Below are 15,051 nucleotides of genomic sequence, written 5' to 3'. Positions count from 1 at the left end.
GAGACAGAGAGAAAGGTCTCCTTTCTATTGGTTCACCCCCCAAATGGCTGCTATGGCCTGTGCTGCGCCGATCCAAAGCCAGGAGCCAGGTGCTTCCTCCTGGTCTCCCATGCGGGTACAGGGCCCAAGCAATTGGGCCATCCTCCACTGCCTTCCTGGGCCACAGCAGAGAGCTGGAGTGGAAGAGGAGCAACTGGGACAGAATCTGGCGCCCCAACCGGGACTAGAACCCAGAGTGCCAGTGCCGCAGGCAGAGGATTCACCTAGTGAGCCGAGGCGCCAGCCATGTACACAGATATTTGCAACAGCTCAATTTGTAACAGACCAAAATTGAAAAGAACCCAGATGTGCAACAACAGGCAAATTTGTGGAATATCCACACACTGAATAGTGTTCAGCAACAAATATGTTGATACCTACACCATATTTGATTCTCAGTAGAAAAAAGGACATACACGATTCCATGTGAAATTCTATAAAAATACAAACTATTCAGAAAGCAGGTCAGGGATTGCCTGGAGCTGAAGAGATGTATATTAAGAGACACAAGGAAATGTTTGTTAGTGATAGATATGAGTGTTCATTATCTTGAGTGTGGTGATGGCTTCATGGGTATATGACTATGCATGCATGGATTTCAAAATTTCTTGCACTAAAATAAACTTACCTTTAACTGTACAATTTAAGTTTAATTTAAAATTTTTGAAGTACCCTTGTATATACTATGTTGGGACTTACAAAGTTGTATACTTAAACATGTACAATTTATTGTAGATTAATTATAAAATAATTAAATTTAAATTTACAAATTAGAATTAAAAATTAAAATTAAAAAAAACAGGCAGGCTTTGTGGTGCAACATATTAAGCCACCACTTGTGAGTTCTGCACTCTATACTGGAGCACTGGTTTGGGTCCTGATTGCTCCATTTCTGAATCAGTTCCCTGCTAATGTGCTTGGAGGCAACGGATGATGACCCAACTACCTGGGGCTCTGCCACCCACGTGAGAGACCTGGATAGAATCCCCCGCCTGACATTGGTCTGGCCCAGCCCTGGCTATTGTAGCCATCTGGGGAGTGAACCAACAGATAGAAGATCTCTCTGTGTGGCTCTCCCTCTCTCTCTGTCACTCTGCCTTTTGAATAAAAAAAAAGTCTCCTTAACGAAGAAAAGATACTTGTGTGTTCAGGATAAGCACGCTGATGTTATTTCAGAATCACACAAGGGACTCAGATTAATTTGTAAAGTAGTTTTTCAGTGAGTGAGTAAATTTGAGGAAGTAGTAAAATATACATTTATGTATATCAACTTATACTTTTAACTTTCTACAAAACTCAGAAATCAACTATTTTCAAATTCCAAAGGAACTTGAAATTGATATATATTGAGATCGATAGGTATTGATATGTAATATTTGTATATAAATGTTAGATTTTATTTTACTGTCGGGGTAGAACATCATTATCCAGATGGATGGTAAATGATGGTAAATGGATGGTAAAGGGAATGATAGGAAAGACTGTTAAGAGTCCTAAGTGCAAAATGGAGGCAGTCAACAGAATTCTAGGCGTGGGAGAAATTCTTGTGATCTTAGTCTATGGGAGGTGGAATAATAACCCCTCAAAGATGTGCATATCCAGACCCCCAGAACTTGTGTGTGTGTTTCTTTATAGGGCAGAAGGACCCTTGCAGAGGTGGATAAGATTAAAGACGCGGAAGTGGGGTCATTGTCCTGCATTCCCCAGGTGGGCTGTATGTGATCATGTGGGTTCTTTAAATTAAAAAAAAAAATTTTTTTTTTTGACAGGCAGAGTTAGACAGTGAGAGAGAGAAAGACAGAGAGAAAGGTCTTCCTTCCGTTGGTTCACCCCCCAAATGGCTGCTATGGGCGGTGCTGCACCGATCTGAAGCCAGGAGCCAGGTGCTTCCTTCTGGTCTCCCATGCGGGTACAGGGCCCAAGCACTTGGGCCATCTTCCACTGCACTCCCGGGCCACAAGAGAGAGCTGGACTGGAAGAGGAGCAACCAGGACAGAACTGGTGCCCCAACTGGGACTAGAACCCGGAGTGCCAGCACCACAGGCTAGCCTAGTGAGCCGCGGCGCCGGCCAGCATGTGGGTTCTTTAAAATGGAGAACCTGATCCAGCTGTGGTTAGAGGGAAATGCGGCCACAGAAAAATGATCAAGAAAGCGCAGCTCTGTGACATCTGAAGACAGGAAGAGGACCACCAGCCTCTAGAATTTGGAAAAGGCCAGGAAGTGGATTCTGCCTCTGGCCACCAGAAGGAACACAGCCCTGCTAACACCTTGAGTTTAGCCCAGCAGATGCATTCTGGGCTTCCAACCTCTAGAACTGCGAATTAATAAATCTATATTGTTTCTGCCACCAGGTTTGTTACAGTTTATTATGGCAGCTCTAGAAAACTAAGCTAAAGCTCAGAGAAGGGGTTAAAACTTAGAATTAATGTTTTGCCAGTGGGTTGCAATAGAAAGTGAACTCTGGAATACTAAAATAACATTCTCCATTCCTTGGGAATTATTTTCCCTTGCACATATCAGACCTTGTTTTCTCATAAAGAACAACATATTTATTCATTAAAAGGTAATTCTAAGTATATTAGAGTTGGAATAAACCTTAGATGTCATTGTGGCCTTACCTCCTGAAATTTACAGATGGAGAAGCTGAGTGAGGGCCAAATGTTAAACAGCTCCTTACTGGCAGATCTGAGTGTCCTGGCCCTGTCTTCCCTCCTTACATTTTTGTGGGGATTTAAGGTAGCCAGAGTTTTTGTTCTTTTCACATAGATTTTGTTCACAGACCCAGGATGCTATTTTTTTTCCTTATTTTTATTGATTAATTCCATGTGTTCAAAACCTTGGAATAGCTCCAGAAATCATAAAGGTATACAAACAGATGTTTTACATGAAATTTTACTATCGTTTCTCTTTGAAGTACAGGAAATTTATTTTTAGAGATAATTCAAATTTTATTCTTTAATACATTTTCAAATGCTGTAAGGAAATCATTAGTTCATATCTTCAACACTCTTGATACCAAACGCTATTCTTGTATGGTTCTTCTCTTAGACATATAATAGATTTAAAAAACGTGGGGCGAAGCCATGTTTTAAATCTGCTGAACGTATTTTATAATGTTTTAATGAGACAATACTGCATTGTAAGAGGATGTGGTACTCTACAAAACTTTTATCGTAGGTTTCTTCCCTCTGCGTCTCCATCCACTGAACCATCCCTTCCTCTAGTTGCTGGTTATTATACATTCACAAACTGACAGCCAGTGTGGTCCCTTGTTCTTGACTGCCCATATTTAAACCACATTAATATAACTAATAAGATAAATAGATAAACATATTCTTATATTTATAATGTAATCCAGAGATAGGTTTTCACTGTGCTTAGGTTTTCTGAGTTATCAGTCCTGAGTAGAACTGAGTGTTATTTTGCTTTTATAGCTGGCCCTTCAGGTACAGTGTAATTCTTTAGATTAGATGGTCCAGATTAAATTTAGAGAAGAACATAGTCAACTTGTAATGGTATTTCAGCGCTGATTACAGGGTCTGATATTTGTATTGACTGTTTTTGAAAATCACAATTCATCTCACCAGTTTTTGAGTGCTACTGAAATGCCATTGTACTAGGTGATAGAAGTACAAAAATGAGCAGGACGTTCTCCACGCTGCAGTATTGACAGACTTTTGTCACACGTGGCCTCACTGACTGTTCTTAGAAGTCATCAGCAGACTTAGAACCAAACTGGCCCTTGTGATTCAACTCGGGGTAATAATCTGCCACTGTGGCACAGGTAGAAATGTGATTTTTCTATAAAAACATGAACAAGTAACAGAGGCTCACTGCTACTGTCTTCAGTACCAAAATGTGAGTTCCAGGGAGACAGGAATTGTGGTCTGTGCTTTACTGCTCCATCTCCACTAGAACGGGACCTGGCACATAGTACTCAGGAGATATTTGCAGAGTGAGTAGGTGGATAGCTTCCACTACTGATCTTTCAGCTCAGAGTGTTCTTCCCCCTGGACCAACCCTCTCTGGCTTTAAGGGCATTTTTTGCTTACATTTCGTTGGCCAGAACTTAGTCACATGGCCACACTTTTCTGCAAGAGAGGACTTTGTTGTGGGGATCTTTGTGTCCAGTTTAAAAGCAAAGGTTTTTATTGGGAAGGAAGCGTTGAAGACAAGGGTAGCAGTCTCTGACACAGCTTGAACAGCGATGTCTTTCAGACATACCTTTGAGCTCTGGAGCCTCATGGCCTGCTGTAGAACTGGATAATGCATGAGAGAGAAAAGAGGCAACGCATCACGTCAAGAAAGTACCATGGCCGGCGCCACAGCTCAATAGGCTAATCCTCCGCCTAGCGGTGCTGGCACCCCCGGTTCTAGTCCCAGTCGGGGTGCTGGATTCTGTCCCAGTTGCCCCTCTTCCAGGCCAGCTCTCTGCTGTGGCCCGGGAAGGCAGTGGAGGTTGGTGTGCAGTGGAGGATGGCCCAGGTCCTTAGGCCCTGCACCCTATGGGAGACCAGGAGAAGCACCTGGCTCCTGCCTTCAGATCAGTGCGGTGCGCCGGCCACAGCGGCCACTGGAGGGTGAACCAACGGCAAAAGGAAAACCGTTCTGTCTCTCTCTCTTTCATTGTCCACTCTGCCTGTCAAAAATAAAAATAAATAAATAAATAAATAAAGTACCAGAGGCCCATCCAGATGCTTGCTCAGGAGGTTAAAGAACAGTAGAGGGGGCCGGCGCCGCGGCTCACTAGGCTAACCCTCCACCTGCGGCGCTGGCACTCCGGGTTCTAGTCCCGGTCGGGGCACCAGATTCTGCCCCGGTTGCCCCTCTTCCAGTCCAGCTCTCTGCTGTGGCCAGGGAGTGCAGTGGAGGATGGCCCAAGTGCTTGGGCCCTGCACCCCATGGGAGACCAGGAGAAGCACCTGGCTTCTGCCATCGGATCAGCGCGGTGCGCTGGCAGCAGCGCACCGGCTGCAGCGGCCATTGGAGGGTGAACCAACGGCAAAGGAAGACCTTTCTCTCTGTCTCTCTCTCTCACTGTCCACTCTGCCTGTCCAAAAAAAAAAAAAAAAAAAAAAAAGAACAGAACAGTAGAGGGTTTTATTTCAAGGATGCTGTGCTATTGAAGGACAGTAAGAGGAATGGTGCAGCAACTCAGATGCTTTCTTTTTTTTTATTTTTTAATTTTTGACAGACAGAGAGAGAGACAGAGAGAAAGGTTTTCCTTTGCCGTTGGTTCACCCTCCAGTGGCCGCTGCGGCCGGCGCACCGCGCTGATCCGAAGGCAGGAGCCAGGTGCTTCTCCTGATCTCCCATGGGGTGCAGGGCCCAAGGACCTGGGCCATCCTCCACTGCACTCCTGGGCCACAGCAGAGAGCTGGCCTGGAAGAGGGGCAACCGAGACAGAATCCGGCGCCCTGACCGGGACTAGAACCCGGTGTGCCGGCGCCGCTAGGCGGAGGATTAGCCTGTTGAGCCGCGGCGCCGGCCTCAGATGCTTTCCTAGGGCTGCAGATCTTTTTATCGTAGGAAGTTGCTGATTTCTTCAGTGATTTTGAGTTTTCAAAACTGTTTAACTGTTCTGCCAAAGACCTGAGACTTGGACATTAAAACTGGAGAACAGCTGCAGCAGTCCTTTCGTTGTCATTACCACCCAGAATCGGGTGGCTTGCCTGCATGTGACTGTCGCCCAGCGTCTCTCCTGGGTTCAGGCTCTTCCCCTGGTTGCCTTCTGAAGAGCTCACAAGTACCCCTTGCTCACCCCAGCCAGAGTTCTCTTGCTCTCTCCAAGGAAGGCAGTCCAAACGTTTGAACTGAACTGAAGAGGAATGATAAAAAGTCCTGATAAGAGGGACCGTGAAGCATTTTGTCTCTTTCATAAATTTTAAAAGATCATGAAAATGTTATAACAGGGTTATACTATTTAAATCATGTGAAAATAGAATTTAGGACATGAAAATTACATGTTATCCCCTCTCTCAAGTCTTATTCTTCACAGGTAACACTTTTTTTTTTTTTTAAGATTTATTTATTTAATTTGAAAGGCAGCGAGAGAGAGGGATATCTTCTATCCACTGGCTTACTCCCCAGATGGCTGCAACGGCCAGGGCTGGGCCAGCCAAAGCCAGCAGTCCGGAGTCCTGAGTCTCCCACGTGGGGGCCAGAGCCCAAGCACTTGGGCCATATTTTGTTGCCTTTCCCAGACCATTATCAGGAAGCTGCATTGGAAGTGGAGCAGTTGGGACACAAACCGACCCTGAGATGCCAGTGTCTCAGACAGTGGCTTTACTTGCTAGGCCACAGTGTTGGCCCCAAGAGGTAGCACTTTTTTAACTGTGGGTATCAGTTTAGCAGACTTCTTGTGCTCTATGTAAGCAAATACATACAGATATATGCACTTTTTTTCCTAATAAAATCAGGATCATATTATAAGTTGTTACGCAACTTTTCATTCCTCCCACTCACCTAATAAGTATATCTTGTACATCTTGCCATCTTTTCATGTCAGTATTAAAAGATTATTTATTTGGAATAGCTAAGACCTTAGCTGTTCCATATTAACAATATTTTCAGAGGTTAGCTGTCCTAACCGAAGGACAACAATGATGAAAAAGATATTTGACCGATAATATGTAATATTTGTGTATTTGCAATACAGTGCTCTAAAATGTTTGCACCCACCAAAAGTTTTAAACATCTGGGAGGATGGTTGTGCTGCAGCTAATTATACCCCCCTGTTAGTATTACATATACTACTTACTTGTTGTGATATTGTCAACAGACTTCTTTTTTAAAAGATTTGCTGCTGCAGGGCTAACACTGTGGAGTGGCAGGTAAAGCACTGCCTGTGGTGACAGCATCCCATGTGGGGCACTGGTTCGAATCCTGGCTGCTCCACTTGTGGTCCAGCTCTCTGCTATGGCCTGGGAAAGCAGTGGAAGATGACCCATGTTCTTAGGCCCCTGCACCCACATGGGAGACTTGGAGGAAGCTGTAGGCTCCTGGCTTCGGATTGGCCCAGCTCTGGTCATTGAGGCCATTTGGGGAGTGGGCCAGTGGATGGAAGACCTCTTTCTCCCTCTCTGTCTCTCTTTATGCCTCTGCCTCTGTAACTCCACCTTTCAAATAAGTAAGTCAGTCTTAAAAAAAAAAAGAGTTGTTGCTTTCTGCTTTATTTTTATTTGCTTACTTATTTTAATTTGAGAACAAGTGGGAGAGTAAAACAGACAGAGCTCCCATCTGCTGGTCCACTCCCCAGATGCTGCAATGATCAGAGTTGGGTTGGACCAAAGTCAAGAGCTGGGTTGCAGAAGCCCACTTATCTTAGCCATCACTATTTCTTCCCAGGGTCTGCTTTAGCAGGAATCTGGAGTTAAGGGTCCAGAATTGAACCCTGCACTCCAATGTGGGGGTGCTAGCATCTTTTTTTTTTTTTAATTATTTACTTACAGAGAAGCAAAGGCAGAGAGAGAGAGAGAGAGAGAGAGAGATCTCTTCCATCCACTGGTTCACTCCCCAAATGGCTGCAATGGCTGGAGCTGAGCTGATCCAAAGCCAGGAGCCAGGGGCTTCGTCCAGGTCAGAAGTGGAGCAGCCGGGACTCAAACCGGTGTCCATATGAGCACCGCTGCTTTACCTTTCACGCCACAACGCTGGCCCCAAGGGGTTCTAGCATCTTAACCAGTACCTTAACCACTAAGCCAGATGCCCAACCCTCATTTTTATTAAAGGCATGGAGGGCTGACTCGTCATTGGGCACCATGCACCATAATAGTAAACCTCATTTATTACAACAATCTTTTTTAATAGATGAACATTTACAAAATCCTTTCCCAGTTTGTTTGTTTTGATGTTATTGGTATTTGGACTCTTAGCCAAATGGTATCCTACTGTATAGATTTATCTCATCCATTTCAAAAACTGCCTAACATTTTCATAGTGTATATTTGCTAAATTTTATTTAACATTCCCATGACCATCCTGTTGGAAAACCTGAAATATTTTATTTAGACATAAAGTGGATTAATTAACAATTAGCTAGCAATGGCTTAATCAGTCCGTGAATGAACAGATCTGTGCCTGTGTCCTTTCTACACTTGAATCACCTTTTCATTTCCCCTAACTCTTTCCCCTCTGTCATATGCATATCTAGTTCTTTCTTCCTCTTAATTCTCTGCTCTCCACTCCCATTTTACCTAAAGCCTCTCATTTTTTGCCTTTTACAACCCTGGTACAAATATCACCCTTCTAACCCACATTTTTGCGTCTTTACACATCTCCCATTACTCAGCATTTCTGCTTATAATACCTTTCTCTCATTTCTAGTTCTTACCTTCCCAACCATTACCTCTGTTTAGTGCCCTTGGGAGATAATAGGAAATAGATAAAATCAGTATTTTTCCCCTGAAAAAACTTTCAGCCAAATGCTTGTTCCTATCCTAAAGAGTATGCTCAGATTTGGGAGGTAATTGCATTCACAAATAGATAAAGTACTGAGAAAAGTGAACATCAGATAATAAAAGTATATAGAAATGAAAAGTGGTGTTACCAAAAAAAATTTTTTTAAAGATGTATGTATTTATTGGAAAGTCAGAGTTACACAGAGAGAGGGAGAGACAGATCTTCCATCCCCTAGTTCACTCCCTAGGTGACTGCAATGGCCTGGGCTGAACCATGCCAAAGCCAGGAACTTCACGTGGTTGGCAGGGTTCCAAACACTTGGGCCGTCTTCTGCTGCTTTTTCCTGGCCATTGACAGGGAGCTGGATCAGAAGTGGAGCAGCCAGGACAGTAATCGGCACCCACATGGGATGCCAGCGTGGCAGGCAGCTGCTTTACCCACATGCTACAAGGCCACCCCGTCCACCATTTTTTAAAAATCTCTTGAACAGACTAAATGATACATTGAACATAGCTGACTGCCAAATGATCTGAAAGTTCTGTTGAATCTCTCATAGAATATAGAGCAGAGAGATGTGTCTGACTGTACATTAGAATCACCCTGTGTGCCTTTTAAAGCATGGATGTCCTGGCTCTTCCACACATCAGTTAAATCCAGGTTCATGGGTGTGGGTGTCCAGCATCAGTAGCTTTTTAAGGCTCCAAAGGTGATTCTGATATTTAGCCCAGGTTTAGAAAAGTGCTTAAGAAACCTGAAGGATGAAATCAAAGCATTCAAAGACTCTAATAAAACTTCAGAAATAGAGCACAGAGACTTTGAAGGAAAAGAAATAATTGTAGGAAATGTCCTGCACATTCACAAAGCCTCATCTTCAGCAGTTAAAGGTCGGGATGTCAGCCCCCATTAAGGCAAATCCTTCCATGTATCCTTGTGATTGATCTGCATTCTTGTGTTTTCCAGAGAGGATGAGATCGGAGCAAACCTGTACATTCTGGTTGGAAAGAAACACACCTGGCGTAATTGCTCCTTTCCCCAGATGTGGTTCTCTAAACTCCCTCGCCCCCTCTCTGGGACATCTCAAGGCTCCCTTGGGAAGAGCTGTGCTTGGAGTTGGTGTTTGAAAGGCAGTTTGCTCTTTCTTGTTCTCTTCAGTCCGATCTCATTGTTTTCCAGCTTCCAGGAATTCCCCCAAGGTTCTAGTTCAATGACACACACCTTGTCTTGTTTTCCAGCTCCGAGTTTTACAGATACAAAAAACGTTTTGTTGTCCTTCCAGTGCCACCTGGGAGACAGTTGATGACTTAACACCATGTTTCAACCTTTTTGAGTCCTAATAGTATAAAATTATGTTGGGGGGGGGCAGGGGGATGCTGTGTTCAGGTTCATTTATTATATAATGTTAATAGTTGACTAGTATAGTATTTTCTAGACTTCTTTAGTCTTAGTATTAATATAACCATTTTTTCCTTCTTTAAAAGCGAAATTTGTCTGGCTAAGCAGTCAGAGACAAAGCAAATTTGGTCTGTTTTGCTTTATTTTCTTTAGTAATTATGTGTACTGAGAAGAAAAGTGAGTTTCCCAAAGCATTTTATGTATTTAAGAGGTACAATAAATGAAGAAAGAATCTGTAGCTAAAAGGCATCAGTTCCATTTAGGATTCTCTCTTCTTCCTGTCATCATGAGCTTTGGTCCGTGAAGAACCAATGTCATCAGAGCCAGAGGCTCAGCTCGGAACTTTGGGAACAGACGGGAGGAGACGTGAAAGGAAGGTGGGAGGAATTGAGGGGAGAGGAAGAGAGAAGTTGGGTCTGGCTGACCCATCTGTTCTAGCCGTAGGGTTGTTTTCTAATTGTGCTAAAATATACACAACATAAAACGTGTCATTTTAATCATTTTCAGTGTACAGTTTAGTGGCATTGAGTACATTCATAATGTTGTGTAAGTGTCACCCAGCTTTCCATCATCCCTAACAGAAAGTCTGTTCCATTAAATAGTAACTCCGCTTTGCTGCTTTCCCTCCAGCTCCTGTAACCTCTATTCTACTTTTTGTCTCTGTGAACTTGCCTTTTCTAGGTATTCAACATAAGCAGAATCACACACAATAGTTGTTCTTTAATGTCTGGCTTATTTCACTTCTAGGGTAATTTTTTTTTTTTCACAGTTCAGCTATACTGTAGCATATCAAACCATTTTTATGGTTTGATAGTGAGGGATCTTCACAAAGTTCATGGAAAATGCAAATTATGAAAAAAACTGCATGGATTTCAACATTTTTTATACCAAAATAAACTTGTCTTTTAATTTTCCACAAACTTTTTGAAGTACGCTTATATTCATGATATAACACATACATGCATACATAGCACATTTTGTTTATGCGGCCCTCTGATGAAGGACACTTGGATGGTTTCCACGTTTGACTGTTGCGAAATGCTGCTGTGAGCACCAGTGAGCAAGTATCTGTCTGTTTCAGTTCCTGCCTTCAGTCCTTTTGAGTGTATACCTGCGAGTGGAACAGCTGGATCATGTGGAAACTACATTAAGCATTTCTATTTAATAACGTTGAGCATCTTTTCATGAGCTTCTTGGAATTTTATTAAAATATCTTCTTATGGGGCCAGCATTGTGGCACAGTGGGTAAAGCCGCCACCTGCAAGGGTGGCATCCCATGTGGGTGCCAGGTCATGTCCTGGCTGCTCCACTTCTGATCCAGCTTTCTGCTATGGCCTGGGAAAGGCAGTGGAGAATGGCCCAAGTACTTGGGCCCCTGCACCCTTATGGAAGACCTGGAAGAAGCTCCTGGCTCCTGGCTTCAGACCGGCCCTTCTCCGACCATTGTGGCCATTTGGGGAGTGAACCAGCAGATGGAAGATCTCTTTTTCTGTCCCTCTCTCTCAAAACTCTGCCTTTCAAATAAATAAATATTTAAAAACAAAATAAAATATCTTCTTATGAATTTCTTTTTTAAAAAATTATTTAATTATTTTCATTTTATTTGAAAAGCAGAGAAAGAGACACAGGAAAACAGATATTCCATCTACTGATTCACTCCCTAAGTGCCTGCAACAGCCAGAGCTGGGTCAGGCCAAAAGTAGGAGCCTGGAACACTCCCATCTGGACCTAAGTATTTGAACCATCATCTGTTGGCTCCTAGCATGCACATTAGCTGGAAGCTGGATCAGAAGTGAAGTAGCCAGAAAAACTAGGCACTCCAATATGAGATACAGCCATCCTAAGTAGGAACTTTAACTGCTGCACCAAATGCCCACCGTATGCTTCTTTTAAAAGTAAAAACATAAGTGGGAGTGTGTAGAGGAGCATTGTTCTTCATTTTCCCATTCCTGCTCCAGTGTGGAGGAAAGAAATTTCCTGGGACATGTAATTGAATAAATACAGTCCACAGTTTCACACAGATGTGTGATCGATATCTTGTTTCCTCTCATGCATATTTATCTCTCATTTTGTCCATATGTCCTGTTTACAATTAGATAACGCCTCCTGGTTCTCCTTTGTCACTGGACTTCAGTACTTTAGAAAGGCCTGGGGCTGAAATTTACGTAAGGGCTTCCCAGCCCACCCTTACACTTACACAGTAAGGTTCCATTTATATTGCATTCCATTAGGAGCCCCAAGTGGGCCTCCTCCCTTGTGTGCGCCATCTTTCTTCTGTGTTTAGTTCTAGGAGGCTGGAACACCTGCACCCCCAGACAGCCCCCTGTCAGCGGTGTTGGGAAGCAAGTTGCTGTGCTTTTCAGTGCTTCTCACAGAGTAGCCAGATCCCCTGCTCTTACCTCCTTTCTGAACACTCTCCTGTTACATGATCTGTTGTCTAACAAAGAGAACAACAAAGTAGCACAAAGGATTAGTGAGTAAGGCTTTATACATTTATCATTTGGGGATCAATTAATTTGCTTATGGGAGCTGAAGTTTTCAGCACACTGTGGGTGAAATAGGACGCGGATTCTCATGTTTCTGTTGGTCTCAGGTGCTGGCTGAGAGTGCCTGCTTACCTGGCACATCCACACAGAAGGAACTGTGTGTTCCCTCTCGGGTGTGCTGGATAGCAGGTCCCTCCGTGGGCAGTGCAGCACAGTGAGCTTTATCACAGATTAATATCCATAGCTACACAGTAGCCTTTAAATGCAGAGTAAACCTGGGGTGACGAAGGAAAGTCTCTCTGATGAAGACAGTGAAACTTCCTCAGTGTGTCTTCAAAGCTTTTACAAATTGTCTGTTTTTACTGTCTTTTTCAAATAGCCCTCAATAAAGAAAACAGTTTTTAAAATGTATTTTGTTTGCTTACAAAAATCTATGCTCTTGGTGGTTTCATTGTAATTAAGGGAAAAAACTTGGAAAATTCAGTTTCTTTATTCTACCACATTTATCTGCTTTGAAAATTCAAAAAAGATCATTTTCTTATTTCTATCTTTGCATTTTAATTCTTCACGGTACTTCTTGTCATGCAGACTTGGGATAGCCACAAGAGTCCTCTGAGGTCACCAAAATTACTTGCATCCCTTGAAATATTAGTACCAAAAATCAAGAAGTGCTTTCTCCTATGGAAATTACAGACTTAACAGGTCAACTTACATGTAAACATTCCTTGTTTATTTGAATTTAAGTAATCCTGTTGCCAAATCAGCAAGGTTGAAACCAAATGAAAATGTATCTCTTGGCGGTATTTTCATTTGAAAATGTAGCTGAACTTTCAATGAGCATTCAGAAGACTGTTGCCTTCCCATGTGGGCTGCATGTTTGCTCAGCACTCTGCTTTCGATTTCTCCTGGTCTGTGCATGTGATCACTCACTCCATCCTAGTGATCTGAAAGTAAGTCCTGACCTGCCACCTCCAAATACTTCCCTGTGTGTGCTCCGAGAACAAAAATGTTATTCCATGCCAGACCACAATAGTGTGTCATATCCTAGAAAGCTAACAGCACGCAGCCTGGTTTTTTAAATTTTTGTCATTTCCCAAAAAATGTCCTTTTGTATCATTTTGTCTCCCACTACCTCTGTTTAGAATCCAGCTGAAGATTACTCATGTGGTTGGATTATCAGGTCTCTAGTCTAGAACAGGCTTCTTGTCTGTCTCTCTCTCTCTTCTCTTATTGTTTCTGGATCCTTTCTATCAATAGTAATTTTGAGGAGTCTAGGCCACTTGTCTTGTAGAATGCTCCACAGTCTGCTATGCATCTTTGATAGGAAAGCTGCCCAATAGTCAATTTGCCTCCCGACTGGTGGTGCAGAGTTCGGTTATGACGCAGGTCGTTGTTCAAGGGGTAGCCATCATCAATCAGTTCATTGAAAAGGTCCTTCTTCCCTTTTTAATAATAATTACGGTAGTGCCCTCTTATCTGCAAGCACACTTTCTGTATTTCAGTTAGCCACAGTCAGCTGGGATCCAAAATCATTAAATGGAAAATACCAGAAATACATAATTCATATTTTAAATTGTACTCCATTCTGAGTAGTGAGATGAAATTTCTCACTGCCCTGCGTCTCACAACCCCAAATGTGAATCATTCCTTTGTCCAGTGTTTTCATGCCATTTGTGCTGCCTGCTATTAGTCACTTAGTAACTGTCTTGGTTATGTCAACTGTCATAATATCCCCGTGCTTGTTTTCAAGGAACCCCTACTTGATGCAATAATGGCCCCAAAGTGCAAAAGTAGTGATGCTAGCAATTGGATATGCCACAGACAGATCCTAAGGTGCTTCCTTTAAGTGAAAAGATGAAAGTGCAATAAAATACTTTTTAAAGATTTATTTACCTATTTATTTGAAAGGCAAAGAGAGAGAGAGAGTGAGCGCTTCTGTCTTCAGGTTTACTCCCCAAATGGCCACAACAACCAGGGCTGGACAAGGCTGAAACCAGGAGTCAGGAATTCCACTTGGGTCTCCCACATAAGTGGCAGGGACCCAAGCACTTGGGCCGTCTTCTGCTGCCTTCCCGGGCGCATAAGCAGTTAGTTGGATGGGAACTAGAGCAGCTGGGACTCTAACTGGCACTCCAGTAGGGGATGCCCAGTTCTCAAGTGGCACCTTAACCCACCGCACGAGAGTGCTGGCCACAGTACAACAGAAGATTTTGAGAGAGAGGCTTCTGTTGTGGTGCAGCAAGTTAAACAATTATTTGTGATGCAGGCACCCCTTCCTGGAGCACCTGTTTGAGTCCCTGATGCTCCACTTCTGATCCAACTTCCTGCTAATGTTCCTGGGAGGCAGCAGTGATGGCTCAAGTACTTGAGTTCCTGTCACCCACATGTGAGACCAGGATGGGGTTCCTGACTCCTGGCTTTGGCCTGGCCCAAACCTAGCTGTTGCAGCCATTTGGAGAGTACAACCAGCATATGGAAGCTAGCTCTCTCTCTCTCTCTCTCTCTCTCTCTCTGTCTCTCCTTCTCTCTCTGTTGCTCTGCCTTTCTAATAAAAAAAAAATAAAGCTTTTTTGAAATTATTAGAAAAAAATTTGAAAGATCACTTAACTGCTATTATACCATATTGTTATAAGTGTTCTATTTTACTAAATATTTGTTATTGTTAATCTCTTGCTGAGTCTAATCTGTAAATTAAACTTTATTATATATGTGCATCTAGGAAAAAAACATAAA

General features: G+C 43.0%; 1 protein-coding gene across 4 annotated transcripts in view; it reads left to right on the top strand.

Moving 5' to 3' along the window:
- FKBP5 (FKBP prolyl isomerase 5) overlaps positions 1–15,051 on the top strand; it is a 127,376-nt gene that overhangs the window by 43,628 nt on the left and 68,697 nt on the right. The window contains exon 1 of one of the 4 annotated variants that reach the window (XM_062186011.1): positions 1,675–1,746. The exons of the other annotated variants lie outside the window; for them this stretch is intronic. The gene's annotated coding sequence lies outside the window, so the exon portion shown is untranslated. Of the gene's footprint in view, positions 1–1,674; positions 1,747–15,051 lie in introns of those variants that run through there. 4 annotated transcript variants of the gene reach the window in all.

This window comes from Lepus europaeus, chromosome 3, assembly GCF_033115175.1.
Source record: "Lepus europaeus isolate LE1 chromosome 3, mLepTim1.pri, whole genome shotgun sequence".
NCBI lineage: Eukaryota > Metazoa > Chordata > Mammalia > Lagomorpha > Leporidae > Lepus > Lepus europaeus.
The sequence above is the reverse complement of the archived record's forward strand: the minus strand, read 5'-3'. Positions and strand labels throughout refer to the sequence as shown.